At 31.6% G+C, this 14,973-nt stretch overlaps 1 long non-coding RNA gene across 1 annotated transcript; it reads left to right on the top strand.

Moving 5' to 3' along the window:
• Window positions 1–857: 857 nt before the first annotated feature.
• Window positions 858–14,622, top strand: LOC128200788 (uncharacterized). Its single transcript, XR_008252873.1, has 2 exons — window positions 858–1,514; window positions 13,713–14,622. It is a non-coding gene; the product is annotated as an uncharacterized LOC128200788 (long non-coding RNA).
• Window positions 14,623–14,973: the final 351 nt, after the last annotated feature.

Genomic DNA, 14,973 nt, shown 5'->3' with positions numbered 1-14,973 from the left:
GGGGGGGGAAAGGGATTGTTAGTAATGGAGACTAAAAATCCCATTGTTAGCAATATACCCAACCAGGTCGACCTCCTCGTAGTTCCCCGTGGAAACTATCATGGTTTCCACGGGGTTATCCTGATGAATTCATCATGATGGGCTAACTGGCCTGTTTCCATTCTCATTTATCACCCTTATCACTGGTGCTCCGCCAACGTATCCCGTTAGCGCAGGCGGGTTTACCATTACATTTTCACCCATCAAAAAAAAAACAACTAAAGAGATTTAACGCCGGCTGGTAGAAACCTCTGGCGACCAGAAGGCTGGCCTATACATTGGTCAACGCATTTTCATAGCTATTCAGCGTGGAAATGCAGCAAGTCTCCTAGGTACCCTACCAACTGGCAGTGATCTCAAAGAAATTTTTTATCTTTAACTATTTCAATATATTCCATTAGAAACATTTATTTAGATAGGTATAGAAGTAGTTAATTTTCATATCTGTATTTCATTGTTAAACATTGTATAGGATTTTTAATAGACTATGACTATTTTTTACAATTTTGAAAAATCCCTTTTAACTTTGGAGTTAAAGTTTTGAGAGTTTTAGTACTTTAAAACATTTTAATCCCATTTGAAATGTGAAAATAAAGAAATACCAATAGCCAGACTAAAAGCCAATTTTCATTACATAAATTATAAAAAATGTAACCCTAAGAACACAGTCGACAAAATTTCAGGAGTCAAAGACATTATTAGTCATGCAACCCTATTCTGAAAATCGGTTGGCATCCGCTCGCCGTCAGATGGCGAGCGCGGACGAAACTTTTATCATATAAACCGGCGTCGGCGCAGCCCAGCGCATTGCCCGTCACGGCATCCGCGAGAACGGTCCACTGTGTCGAAAACACCCACATCGCTACTCAGTGCACGAATATACGAACTTTAGTGATAATCTGTGCTAGCATGAACATGGATATCGTCACTCTGGATCCTACTGGACTCTACTAGATTAAAAACAAGATGGACGTCCTGACCCTGGACCCCACTGGTCAATACTGACCGTTATGACTGCTGTCAGCCTGGATCCCACTGGTCTGTATTATAACCTATTAGAATCTTATACAAAATGGACGTCAAAGTACTCGATCCTACCGGCCAGTATTGAAACTTTCAAAATGAACGGCCTGGACCCAACAGAAATCTACTAATTCTCACCCATCTTCAATGGTACAAGATGTGTTGCGGAAGGCGGAGAATATTGACAGGCACCCGTCCAGAAGAAACATCATCCTGTAGGAAAAGAAGGCTTAAAACGATATCCTTCACTTGACTGATCAACAACAACTCATTGCAACTGTAAATAGTATGAATAAATTGAAGGGGGACATGCCCACAAGGTCATTGGATGGAAATCAGCTGACTCGCGTGCCGCGTGCAATCCGGAAATGTACACCTATAGGAACATTGCCAATTTGCAACAAGAAAAAACAACAGCTTATTGAACACAGCAGATTCCAAATTTGAATTTAGTAAGTATACTTACTTTTTTTATGTAAATTGTTACTTTTTATTGCATGCATGACGATCGATAAATTAAAAACTTTTAAGAATAAAAATTGACTGTTAAAAGTTATATCATACAAACTTTGGTATTCAAATTAGCATTGATCCTCATGTATTTTTTTTAATTGTCAAGGCACTTTTTGTGATTCTGTTGACCATCGAGTTAAACAAAGAGCGATGCAGACAGCTGTCGTCGTGGCGGACACGGGAGCTCGTCACTGCATATTAAAAGTTCGTTGCACAGCTGTAATCCTTCCTATTCCCCGGGCGCCATATTCGGACACCGAAATTACGGACCGCATGTACCTAATTTAATAATTTTGCTACCTAGTATATTGAGCAATTTTGTATTGACATTTTAACTATAATTTACCATCAAATTAGTGATAAGACAATGATATTCAATTTTCCGCCGGAATTTCGGCCAGTATCGCGATTTTTATGGCACCGACCGCGAGTTCGTTGACCGGACATATTTTATTTCATCGCGCGCTTCCATGTACACACACAGTTACTGCACACTCACACACAAGTATAGGTAGGTACGCACACTAATGCATAGATCTCCGCATGTTTGCGTCCAGTTTCGCGTAAACACAAACATGTTCGTCTATATTGTTAATGCAATCGAATGTTGCAAGAAATTAATAATTTAATTAATCATTAACAATACACATAACAGTATGTAAAAAGTTGAACACAAGAACTTTTTTATAAAAAAAATAATAATTTTTTTATTATTACTATCACAAAACTATGTAATCAACACAAAATAAAAAAATAATAATACAAAATATTATCAAGTATAAATTCATTTAAAAATAGTACAGCATACTCCCAATTATGAATGCCCAGATTGGTATTTTATAATCGCCAGTTCGGCACACGCTCCGTCTCATATCGTAATATCTCGAGATTAACAAGCGCGTAATGTGCCTGTGTTTGCCGAATTATTCCAGTTCAACAACCGGGCGAACGCCCGATCGGGAGTTCAAAATAGACGCGGACACGAATCCACAACGCTCCTCGACGACATCCACATCAAAAATATTTTGTCATTACCGAACGCAAAGAATTTACTTAAATAAAAACTTGGCGTTTACGTGTATACATTAAAATATTTTGAGTTGCATCACTAAGTAGCTATGTTTTCAAATATTTTTTCCGCCAGAACTCCAATAAAACATTGGGTAACATTTTGAAATTTTGAATTTGGATCAACACTTTTTCCTTTTTCTTTTTAATGACTAATTACGCAATAAATTGCAACCATGACATGTATTCGAAATTTGAATTGCAGAAGCAGAAATGAGATAACGGCCAGTATCTTTTAATTATTGACTATGAGGTTAACTTTTACGTCGTAGTGATTACAATGAATCACTGAAACATGGTATTTTGTTTCGCACATTATACTGGACGTGCGATTGAGCAATATTATATTTTGCGATGAACCTCCTTGACCCCTTGCCTCGACAGCGAGGTTCTGCCCGCTGCAGTGTGGCCTGTTTTTGGCATTGCGTCATCATAGGTCACTACCTCCCTAGCTCGCCATATTTTTTTGCTCATAAAGTTATGCTTCGCACGTTGGGTCCTTCCTTTGTTAGTCCATTTAAACTCTACCAGCTATTTTAGTAACTTAATATGGTCGAGACAAGCTATTTTGTAACTTGATGTGGCGTAATTTGATTGTGATAAACTGGAGACCAACTATACATTGTTCCTATTCTCTTTTTAAGGGTTTCTGGTGCTCATAAAATACTTATATAGGAATCATTGACGTGCACGAATAAATGGAATAGTGTTAGTTTAATCTTATTGCCTAGGTGGTTTATGGTTGCTGCACTAAGTTTATAGTTTCGAGCAAGGACCAATTTTGCAATCTTCTGACAGATCTTTACTGAATTACATAGAGTTATTGTTCAGTTTTTATCATAATTATCTGTAAATATTCAGTCCTTGTTAAGCATTGGATCTTTAGCGTGAAATGTTCTTGCAAGACCACTGCTACGAAGGCCAACTTCGTAGCATATTAATAACTAACTATAATAGTGCCTATTGGATATAACTGAAGGAATGTATATACGCCTTACTAAGAAACACAAAAAATACAAAATAGGCCTTGGTAGTGTAGCGGTATAATTAGTCTCACATTCTAATGGTTACGGGGATGGTTTCCGGGCAATTCAAATAATTTTTATACCTATGAGTACGTGGTTTTAGATTATTGTGAAAAATAAACTATTTTAATAAGTCTAACATAGGCCTAGTTCCCATAGTACAAGCCCTGCATAGATAGATGGATAGATAGATACTCTTTATTGTTTCCTTTAAAAGATACAATAGTAAACTTATTATTGATACAAACAACTACAAGAAATGATCACAGTGAGAAAATAATGGATGACCTTATCACTAAAAGCGATCTCTTCTAGCCAACCTGTAGAGTTTAAGATTACATAGTACTCTTTTTATTATATATTAAAAAGAAAGTTTATTTTTGTCAATATAAATGCGTTTATTAAATAAAACTGCCTAAACGCTTCCATGACTAAAATTTTACATATATTAGTATTTAGAACATAATGACATGCAGATATGATTCCAACGTTTAACTCGACATCCAATCGGAAAGAGTTTCGATATTTAAACATCGAATTTCTTTTTAGTCTATACAGCCAATGACTCATAACACATTTTCCTTCAACATTAGTTTTATGTAATTTGCTATACTCTTTACTTTTTAGTAACAACAAGAAACAATTTTACAAACGTTTTGAAAACCGTTTTTTATACAGCGTTATAAAAAACCTTCCCAATTAGGAATAGAAAACAGCACTCTATCTAATGGAAAATGTTAAACGCCTGTAGATATAAACAACATTCTGGACATAACAAAACATTGTATATAGTAACTTTTACTTATTCTCTACTTGTGACTCTTTCATGCAATTTGAATTCTAAGGATTTTGGTACTCTGCTCCTCGTTAAAGATTTTGGTGACTTTCTTCCTTTAGATAGAAGCAACATTGCACCATAAGAGGGGAGTCCACTGGTGAGACGACTAACGTAGGGTTTAATTTTTACTTTTCTATTTTTGCAATGTTGTACTGTACTTTATACCTTTAGTGGAAAGAAAATTACTATAATCAGTTAAAATAAGGATATTAAAAAGAATATTTCTATTAATAACTTTTAATTTTCGATCATCGAAGAATTTCGAATTGATAACTATACAGTTAATAAGAATACTGACATGTTGATAGTTAAATATAAAAATATAATAGACGTAATAAATATAAAATATGCATTATGCAAAATAGACAACCAATAGGATGGGTCGGCAAAGAATTCGAGATCAACTCGATTATACATCGACATATTTTTTTGTTGCGTAAAAACTACTCATGAAATGAGAATAAAAATGTGCATTTTTTGCAACGCAAAATACTGCATGTCGCATTACAAAGGTGCGTTACAAGGTCGAAAGACAGCTGGTAGGTCTAATTAAAGGTTTTATGTTAAAATAATTAACTGGCCAATACGGTAAAGCCATAGAGTGGCAGCGGCAGGTGCCGTGTTATTTATGCAAGAATAAAATCATTATTTACTAACGTGCCAAATTACGGACATTAATAATTTGCTCTCGGGTGTACGTCGCATTATAACACACTCGCACGACACATAAATTATTGGGCAAGTGCTGAATTTTTATGCTAGACTTTTAGATAAGTCCTGTTTGTGCGACATAAATATGACTGTCGACAAACGACCTCGCAATACGAAATAAAATTGTAAGCAGAATTATTGCTTAAGTTGTGCATAGGAAACGATAACATTAAAGAGAACAGTGAATAATCAGCAGCATATTACAGATTGAAGAATATTATTCTATTTATATGTTTGTATGAATTTTAAACTTTAATTATCTACATAAAAATAAAATAATATATAAATAGGTATGAATTAAGTTAATAACATAAGAGGAGTTAGAAATTCCATGATTAACTATTTCGCATCTTTATTTTAATATATTTCATATAAAAAAAATTAAACAACGACAAGTTACTACGTTATTTTTACAAAACTAGAGACAGAGTCATCCGACGAAAATATTTTAAGGAGTCAATAAACCTCTAAGGAACTGGTTCCTATTTGTTTGATCACAAATATTTTATTTGACCAAACACAGTACAAAAGATATTACACGACCAAACATAATGAATATCTATTTCGTATTCATTTTATGGAATATACGAAGACATGCGAAGTTCGTGTTTAGAGCGAGGTATAATTTCTATCCTAATTATGGGATATTTATTCATGTCTTCAAATACCTTATTCAAATTTGAAACTTAAGTATTCTGTGTGACTGTACGCCTGCTGTTTATAGTATCACAATAATTAAATAGATACCGTGTAAAAAAAGGCAATATAGTTGCAAAACCAAAAAGAAACTAAGTTACATTTTTCACTTTGACAGATAAGAATAATGCTGGAACTGGACTTATAGAAATGTTTAAAATAGCAATAAAATTGTTATTCCTTAGTTTGCGTATCATATTACGATACGAAGGAGCTATAAATCTTATATTAGAATAATAGCAGGACGTCTATAATATTTTTAGTAATATTGATAGAAGATTAAAAAAAACAGCTAAGAAAAGGCTCAGAATTTCCCAACCGCTACATCGTGACGCCAGGTGGTATAAAAGGTCGCACAATGCAGTTAGTAGGTCAAATATTGGCCGCAGACACTAAACATTACATGTGTATCTGCAGCCTTGCACGTACTACTTCTCACTCCAAGTTTAGTTGCATCAGAGTGTTGCATAACTCGCTCGCTTGCTATAATATCCGTGTTAGTTTGTTTTGGCATTACAAGCGATTTATTATCGATTCAATTGCTCTTTTTCGTCTCAGCGACATTCATATGTTGTTACAGTTGTTCTAAATAATATAAAGTGTCCTAATATTATTATTTGCACTAAATAAAATAAATATCTAAGAAAGCTAAAAATACTAGCATATAATTAGAATGAGAGCCATATTAAAAAATTGACAATTTAGTTCAAATATCCTTGGCCCACGAAACAGTATAATTGTAAAATTTAAACTACAGTTTGGAAATATTTAATCTCTTCTTATAGTATAGAAAAAAATTTGTGGCAACTAATTGACTTATTTATAATCTAAACTACAGTAAAAAAAAAACTATTTATTTATTTAACTTTTTGCGAAGAGAGATTTTTAACATTCTAGAAAATGAATATTTAAAAAACTTTGTACGTTAGTATTAAACTACCGTACAAAGTTTTTTTAAATATTAGTGTTTTATTAGTGGTTGTTACACATTATATTGTCTGCACGACTTCTTTTGCTTGTAAATTTTTACACGTTTATTTTTTAAACATTACACATAATACACAAATTATAATTTACATATGAATCTAAACTACATCTTTTCTAAAATAATTTAGTCCTTAATTTTGTTTTCCTTACAATTTTGTTACAGATAAAGTTTATATTGGTCTGTTGACGAGCAATGATATACACTAAATCACATAAAAGGTTTTCACTTTATTTATTATTTATATAATCAAAATATTATTAAGAAATGTGCCTATATTTTTTAGGAGACACCATTCGTGTGCCTGAAAATTATTGCGTAAATACTGATTGTCACTTATGCACTCGTGTTGTTGTGTACCTAAACGGCGTATACAGTACACTTCCCCCTTTCTACTGTTTTGTATATCGCATGCAGCATAGTTCAAAATGCGTATTTACATAATACTGTAATGGCTGGGTATACTGTAATTACTTGTATATTATTGACGAAAAAATAATATATAAAAAAAAGAAATAGAACATTCAAAACAATATTTATTTATATAAAGTTATTTACAAACTCTTTTAAAACATCTTAATCATGGTAATATAGGTTTTTAATTTGTAAATGATCAAATCTTAAACATTACATATTCTCTTCGTAATGATAATAAACCGAATTTTTAACCTAACAATATACTAATTGCCTTATTATCTTTTCTGCTAAAATTAAACACTCAGATATCTCTACTAATGTCACTGCTTAAATAAATGTCATAGTAATATTATATGAGATAACCCGTAATTGAATGATTCGTTGCCGTAACGAAACTATTGAAATTATTAAATATTCCAAAATGTATCATTTTTGATACAAAAACTCCTGGTATAAAAATGCAAACAAAATTCAGCATTTTTGGGAAAATCATCCCATGAAGCATAAGGGTGAACTGCGAAACTATTAAATCTATAATTCTTATCCATAGAAAGTTCCAATTTTTGCTACAAAGCTATAGTTTAATACAACTAAACTAAATTCTTAAATTTTATTATGTTTTAAACTTTTATAAGCTGGATAGTAGAATCTTCATGACGACTTATCCAATTATTACATTTTTCCGCTGAAATTAGCGGTGCTATTTCAGATTTTTTTCATATCTAGCGGCATTGATTAGTCATCCATCAAGTCATTGACACTGGTGCACCAAACACCTATTACACTAGGAGACGATAAACCTATAAGAGCCCACGTTATCTCCTCTACCCACGTGATACTTACAAAATACCTAATTAAAAGTTCATTTTAAGTTTCGTCACCTCAAAATTTATTCCACAATGTGAAGTAACACATGACACGATCAGAATTTCTAATAGAATCATTCGCCATATGTAGAATTTACAGAAAAATCAAGAAATTCTAGATAGATAAATAATATAAAAATTATATACAAATCGATGTAAATGAAGAATACAATAATAACACTAATAAAAAATACATTTGCACAAGAATCGTCAATTTCATGTTTTAAAATATTCGAATTCACATCTATGTGTGCGACTATCGTTACGGAATGATAAACAATTGAGTATTAGATGATAAAAAAATCACTAAACACGTGCGTGATACGGAAAACCTTCAATAGACTTATGGTCTTCTGGTAAACGAAACATAGAAACAGCTCACGAACAAATCTGAAACACAACATCGGCGCAACTTTCACATGTGGAAAATAGTATACAAATGTAAAATAACGTGCATACACAGCGCATGCTCCCATTTAGTACCGTCTGTATTTGGACGAATGCTTGTGTGTGGTTAAATTTCCTCGTACAACGCATACATACTCAGCTATGTACATACTAAGTGGCAGTATCTCATAGCAAAGGTACGCGTGTTAATAGCAAAGTTGTGTTTCCGCATAGGCACTTCTTAGAGGCAACGAACACGGCCGTACGAGGCGCGCCCCCGTGTGAACACGAGATCGTCAACCTTACAAATTAGAAAAAAGTCGCTTTACGCCACTTGCCGACGCGGCTCACAACGTTTTAATAAAATAATTTTCAAATTGTAAAACGTATAAATCACGAAAAAATTACAATATTCACCATTTCCTTTATTTTCTTTATAGACAAAGTTAAGATTATAATTCCAAATAATTACTTACATACATAAGAATAAAGAAGAAACATTGAAGGATACAAGCTACGTCAAAATGTCGTCAGTATTATGATTGTGACGTAGTCACGTCCACACACACCTCTAAACGTACTCACATATTGAATCTCTGTGTATAACTACATTGAAAACTAGGTACGTCATAAGTTGGCCTCTCGTAATCTCTGCTAGCCTGGTATCTCGTCTCCCCGTAATAAGCTGAAGATAACTCGCTTTTCTTGATCTTCATTTATTATTAAACTTCCGTATATATTTCGAATCTGCCATTAGGTATTTTCAAAGTATTGCAAAGACTAAATCCCTTTTTGTATATATAGACAATTAGATCATCAATGAAAATGCCAAAGAACATTGCAAAACAAAAACAAGAGGACTTGAAATAAATAAACCCTCAATATCACAATTTTACACAAAAATTAAAACACTAAAGCATAAAGTAACTCTTGCAAGTCCTTTCTTAAGACTTACACCGATACTCAGTCTTCAGCACCAATTAGAAGGCAAACTGAGAAACTATGGAACCATTGGCTCTATATTACTTCTGCTCTCCTAGTAACAAGTGTTCTAATTGACGATCCGAGCAATCGCAAGATGACGATAGAAACATACTGATGCTTCTTTGATCACTCGTAATAATTTACTTATTAATTGGCCAAGCACCAACCTAGATTTTAATTTAGAAAAGTGTAAAATAAAAATAGAATTATCAAAGTCACACTAGGTAGCACACTTAACGCCACCTGTTATCGACTAGCATGAAACACGAATTCATAAAGGCTTGTAAAATAAAAAGGTTTCATACATAGCAGACGCATGTGTTCAATTTGAAGGATTATTTAAGGCAATGTGTCGCCAGGTTTAATTGAACAATGACAGGTGCGTGCAGCCTGCTCCGATCCAAGGATGACTAGTACGCCGGTGTGTACTAGGGCAAGTGGCGGCAAATATGGTCTAGTTTTTTGCCTTAGAGCATATGAGATATACATAGTGAGCTTCTATTATAATTAGTGTCTTTATCGGAACATAATAATTGGATGTGTTTGTAAAAACATAGCATTTGTACCCACAATAAGTCTTGTGACTAATGTTAAATATATTTTATAGTTTATGTTATGCACATATTTGTTATTAAAATGTTTATATACGTCAAAATGAAATAAGGGGGCTATCCTTACATTATCGGTATACGCTGGCGGGGCGCTTTTTTATGTAACTTAGAATGGCAAATAAGCTGACCCACCCGACGCCTACGCCCATCTGATAGAAAATGACAATCTAGTGAAAAAAATGTGAGGACAAATGCAGAGCAGCAAGCCCATTATGAAGAATTCTACGCAAGAATTAATCACGATGGTTTCCAGCAGTAACTGCGTGGAGGTCAACCTGAGAAGATATATTACTAGTAATAGGGCTGTTAGACTTCATTACAATTTAACAACCATCTTAGTCTATTACTGTTGTTGTTGGGTAGTAAAAGCTGTGACCATAAATAGATATGACACATCAGTTCTCAGGAATGGCTATCGACGTGTGTGTGAATAAATGATCCTTTTTACTATTTTATATAATAGTAAAATGGTAAATAAATTTAAGTTGTTACTGTGTGAAAAAAAAAAACAACTTTACAAAATGAAGATGGTAACAAATGGAGAGAAAAAAAGAATTCTGTGTATTCTTATGGTACAAAATTTTAACTTATTTGGTGTTCGGTGTAACTCCTAACAAAAAAAAAAATACTTATTTATAGCATTAAAAACATATACGAGAAGAAATATTTCTATTAAATACGTTCTTATTTCAAGATATATTTATTAAGGTACTAGCAATCAAAACACATTATTGAAAAATAATTTTACGAGCGTACCTATGATTCCTAGCCAATTAAGTTCTAAGCAATGTCCGTAATAGTTAACTCCTAAACACAAGTTTATGTCAACCACTTAAAGGTGTAAACGTAATATATACTTCAAGCGGTTACCAACTACATTAACAACCATAAAACCGAACGAACTGGCTCTTTTATTAATATTTGAAGCCGTTTATTTCTTTGCTCGTCGTATTCAGAGTCCTCGCATTATGCCTTACAAACAATAACAATGGCGACCATACCGTAAAAATCATCTTGCGCAAATACAAAAAAGAAATCGGAAACAAACGACCAACTTTTTGCAACATTAAGAAAAATTGTTAAAAAATTTTGTTAGCATTTCGCAAAAAAATGGTAACCTTGGAATAAATGGATGAACGCATTGATTCCTTGGTTTGTTCTAGGTGGTCGTTTATTTTTTTGCGTGTTACATCTTTTTACGTGTACAGTTGAACAATAAGTGGTCAATAGACGTCAAAGACTCACCGTCTATTGTATAATCATTTGTCAAACTAAATATATGATTTACAAATAGGCGTATATATATATTTTTTTTGCAAAACCTTAAAATATGATGGGTGAAGTTTTAGAATATATATTATTATACATATATTGATTTATACACTTCGCCAAAAAATTATATAAAACTAATCATTAGATAAATTTAACTAATAGAGTTCTCCAAAAATATAATCTAAGTTCCTATCGATTTTTTTCAAACATACTTTTTAATATACATTACTTAAGACTGTAAATTCAGCAGACACACGCCAGTCTTACCATTGCATAAAATAGATGATATAAAAATATTTTAATACTCTCTTTTAAAATTGTAAGGTTACAATTTATATTACACAAGCCAATGAGTTTCTAAGAAATTATTTATAGAACTACTAATTGCAAATAAAGATGTAGGATCTCTATTACCATTTAAAACAAAAATTAAGAATTTAAATGAATATGATGAGTATAAAATGAATATAAGAGAGTACTTATTTATTGGGCCGCATAGTCATGGTTTGGTATAAACATATTAATATTTGAAACTTTGAATAATAGTTTGTTTTAATGAATCATTTTGTACTTTTTACAGAATTATATTTATTTTGTATGGAGTTTTATAAAAAAAACACGGCTAAATTGAAAACACCCTCCTTACTTAAAATTGTTAAATAAAATAATAAGAATGTAAGAAGAATAGGATAAGAATATTCTGATCAAAAAGCAGATTTTTCTCAAATAGTCCAAATTATGTGTTGAAACATTAATTAAAAAATTATACAATATTCACTGCGTCTGTTATAAGTTCAACTAGTCCACCAAACCTGCATAAATAAAAAGAAATAAGTAAAACGGACGGCCACCTGACGACATGTGCACCAAAGACAAGATATTGACCATTGAAAAACCAGTCAAGTTTAGACCATGCACTATTATCTTACATCGGGTATTATTAAAAGCAATATGCTCACTAAACAAGAAAAATACTTATGTCAACGTGCCAGTGTGATAACGTGTAAATGTGAAACAGTTTATCGTACTCTAGATTTTAAAAGGTGATAAACGTTTTCATTACTATAATCGAGCCATATCTTCTTTTTATCATGGTTTTGTAATATCAAACAAATTTTCAAATTAATTTTTAGGCATAATAATTAGTATGCTAGTAATAGGTCTCTAAATTTGTAAATCCACCTATACTACCTACATGATAAAGTACATGGTAGTGATTTGAAATGTAAATTTTTTGGGCGCTTTTTTATTCATATATTATTTGCAGCATTTTATATATGTTGCCAACTTTGAAATCATGTTTATAATAATTATATTGTTGCAATCAATAGAGTGTAGTTGCTCTCTACTAATTAAAAACGTAATTAGAAAGAGGGAATTAAACTACTTAACCAGACTAAGTACAAACTAATAAAGAGGTGTATGAAAATTTTACAAAGACATAATCCACAGTTTAATTTTGATACTTTTGTGTAAAGCGTAGATATGTAAAAACTATTTAAATAAATCTGCAAACCACTTCTCAACTCATTTAATTATTGCGATCTACGAAATCAGAAATACTGTGTTATAAAGATGAAGTACCAATAAGTTGTTGATAGAGCATAATTTGAATTGACGGAAAAACCAATCAGATCATTGTTACTGCTAGTTTATCACGCGCTTAATAGGAATTAGGTATTTGTGAAACGGATATATTAAATCAGCTAAAACTGAATAATAAAGATGAAGTCCTTTAAAATGTTTATACTTTTACAAACATTTTCCGTCAATTCAAATAATACTATATCAAAAAATACATTTTTATTTAAGCATAATTTTAATCGGGGAAAAACCAAACAGGTCATATCCAAAGTGACTGTTAATAATCATTATCTATCTGAATATTGAATAAAAACCTGTGTAGCATAACTGTCAGTGACTTTATGAATACTTTATAGTTAGATATTTCATTTTATTCGGTTAATTGACGCATTAAGCTATATTTTAAACTATTTTTTCCAATCAGATAACATTTAGCTAATTGGAAAACATTTTCCACTTATTATAATAAGAGAAGTTATATACTACGAAATTATTAAGTATTTACTATATTTGAAATATTCGATCATTTCTTTGTAACATTTATTTATTTAATGCACAAATATATGAATAAGTGTACATTTTGCGAAAATAACACCTAACGGCCTTCTCTAGGCCATTTTTTAATACGAAATAAGCTTTAGTTAATTTACGAACAAATTTCATTTGTATTCATTTTATTTTCTTTCTTTTCAGATGTGTATGGAAATAATGGGCAACTGCTTCGCACACGTCGCTGCTTCTCTCCACGAATTTGGACTTCGTTCGATTTTCGGGCTTTCTCTATAAAATATCCGATGGTCCCATACAATCGTCTCAATACTCACTAGATTATAGTATATGACTGATATAATTATTCTCTCGTAGTAATGCAACATCTTTCATGCATTTGTATTTTTATTTAAATTATTTAAAGTATAAAATTAAGATGTAGCTTTGCTGATGTAAAAATGTGTCTTAAGATTTTGAATTTTGTTTTTAAGACTGTGAAATTCAGATAGGATGGCATTTTATATTATTTTTTGTTAGTGAAGTGACATCGTAAGTAGGTTAAGAAATCACATAATGACAAGCAAAAAGAGGCAAAGGGTTTTTTGAATGGTTTTCTTTATTTTCGTTGTACATTATTTTGAGAAACCTTCAAAAATTTTCCGTTTTTATTTATAGAAAAACTCGTATATTAGTGATAGAATATTTAACTTTTGACGTTTCGATTCAATTGTATACGTAACTTCCAACAATTCCAGTTACCATGTTATGACCTTCAGCTTTGATGAAATGTAAATAAGTTGCAACGCTTATCTTATGCTCCTCTCTCTATAAAACTATTAAAGTTTTTTAACTTAAACTGTATTGTTTTTAATTTTTAGGTTAAACTCTCATTTATACAATTAATTGCTTAATTCAGTGTTGCCAATTAAGACTGAATTATTTAATAATGAATATTCAATTCATTAGAAGCTCAAAAGTAATATCCTTTTTCTTAATAAAAGGCCCAGAAAGGATCCCACCCTAGGTTAGCCTAAATTTTATTCCTTGTAAGTAATTACGGCATAGATATTAGGGGATAACAGAGATGTTAATAATATAATATTATTAATTATAATTTGTGTTTTTATTTATTTTATATCATCATTTATTTTATTTAATATTATTATACCTACCAGACATACACATTAAAAAAATAGCTAAACTTACAAAAAACTACTTTTATTTTAATGAAATTACGTTGTTCGTTACGAAAGCGTTTATTACCATTATAATATTCAAAGAATTATCAAAATCGTATTAGCGTTGACTAAGATTCCAAGTAATATACGAACAAAAAATAGAAAGAGTTCCTCCACTCCATCCTTTAAATGATAAATCAAACTTTTTACTTAAACAACTATAAAATCTATAATTAAAAAATAAAAAGGTTACAGAAATAAATGAGACCACACAGCTCTAAAATGGC

Source organism: Galleria mellonella, unplaced genomic scaffold (genome assembly GCF_026898425.1).
Source record: "Galleria mellonella isolate WM207_F2 unplaced genomic scaffold, CSIRO_AGI_GalMel_v1 utg270, whole genome shotgun sequence".
Lineage (NCBI taxonomy): Eukaryota > Metazoa > Arthropoda > Insecta > Lepidoptera > Pyralidae > Galleria > Galleria mellonella.
This window is presented reverse-complemented; position numbering and strand designations above follow the sequence as displayed.